This window comes from Palaemon carinicauda, chromosome 24 (genome assembly GCF_036898095.1).
Source record: "Palaemon carinicauda isolate YSFRI2023 chromosome 24, ASM3689809v2, whole genome shotgun sequence".
In the NCBI taxonomy this organism is placed as follows: domain Eukaryota; kingdom Metazoa; phylum Arthropoda; class Malacostraca; order Decapoda; family Palaemonidae; genus Palaemon; species Palaemon carinicauda.
The window spans coordinates 73,271,018-73,272,669 of record NC_090748.1 but is presented as its reverse complement, the minus strand read 5'-3'; the positions used below and the strand labels follow the sequence as shown (position 1 = coordinate 73,272,669).

The window sequence follows — 1,652 nt, the reverse complement described above, 5'->3', positions numbered from 1 at the left end:
CGTCCTAATTAGAGAGAAGGCAGTCCTCAGCTCTCTCGTCAGTCAGTTTACCCTTTTGAAAATTTAATCCTGGCCAAACGAAGGAAGCCCACCTCAACGACGGTCATAAAAGATTCAGAGACGGAGGGATCCGTCGGCTCCCTTCAGCTTTCCTCTCTTGAATTTTCGGATAGAATTTGTATGTGTGTCTGTCTGTATGTGTGTGTGTTTCCGTCTCTGCGCCAACTACTCGCCTTTTCCACAATAGAGGAGTCAATAAGGAATTAGAAGAAGTGTTTCTGGTGTGGTTATCAAGGCAAGCTAAACTTTAATTGCCTTGTGGCCTCTCTCTTAGTAAGGAGATTGGCTTGTAATAGGTTCTATTTTTATCAAAGGTTTCGCTTGAAAATAAAAGATCTGATAAAGTTTATTTTCTCTCTCTCTCTCTCTCTCTCTCTCTCTCTCTCTCTCTCTCTCTCTCTCCTCTCTCTCTCTCTCTCTCTCTCTCGCGGTCGATCGCTCGATCTAAATTTGGACATATTCTTAAAAAGTAGATAAATTTGCTAACTAGTTTACATGTTCATTGCCTTAGAATATATGTTCTTAATATTCTAACTCAAAAGACTAAGGCATTTATATATTAAATGTATTGAGGAATGACAGGGTTGACCGGTAGATGGTCTAATAGATTAGCAGTTGAAAATATTATAAAGAGAACTTAATTTTTATATCAGAAATTTAGAGAAAGGATAAGAAGTTAAAAGGAAAAAAAATCCATGATAAAATAAAGGAAGTCATACCCCAAAAATGCAGAGAGTAATTCTATCAAGAAATTCATGTAGATTTTATGGGGGAGAGAATAGAATTTCTATAATTGGTATTTGCTGGTCAAAGAGGCAGATAGAGATTTAGTTTTCCAGAAAGTTGAATATTTAAATTCTAGTTTTCAATTCTTTAATTCATGGATGATGTCACCATTAAAATCCAGTGCCAAATGATCATTTCCCGAAAATATTCGTGTAAGTTTTTCTTCAATTGGGGGGGGGGGGCCGCCGGTTAGTGTTATAAACTTTGGACGAATGGATACGTGATATGAAAAAATTGAAAAAAAAAAATATGCATGTAACCTTTCGTTCAAATGTTATATGTTTGCCATTATAATGAATTACCCAGAGGGAAATAATGACATCATTTTGTCACATCAGTCTATTTATTTGTTCCGGTATTTTTATTTTTGTCATTGATATACCACTCCGTCCTTCTTGCTTGAAAGAAATATTTGGTTTATATGCAAATTAGGATATGTTGCTATACCTTATTTTAGAAGAGAAAAAGCGAATTCCATTTTAAATAAAGCAAGTAAGAAAAAGTAAGTGCATGATGAGAGAGAGAGAGAGAGAGAGAGAGAGAGAGAGAGAGAGAGAGAGAGAGAGATGGAGAGAGAGAGAGAGTTAAACTAAACTTTTATAACAGTTATTCGGTGCCTGATTTCTCAAAATACTCTACGGTAGCACATCACATGCTTTAGACCTGACTACTTCTGGCCTCTATCAGCATTGGAGCAAAACTCATAAAATCTGAAGGTAATTTTGTCGGAGTTTCAGGATGCAGTTCCTCGACCCATCTCCCACCCCCCTTTGTATTACTTTGAATTAAGATATATGGGTTCATTG

At 36.3% G+C, this 1,652-nt stretch overlaps 1 long non-coding RNA gene across 1 annotated transcript in view; it reads left to right on the top strand.

Annotated features, from left to right (window-relative positions):
* Positions 1 to 1,652, top strand: part of LOC137618151 (uncharacterized) — a 626,348-nt gene that overhangs the window by 75,070 nt on the left and 549,626 nt on the right. The window lies entirely within an intron of this gene.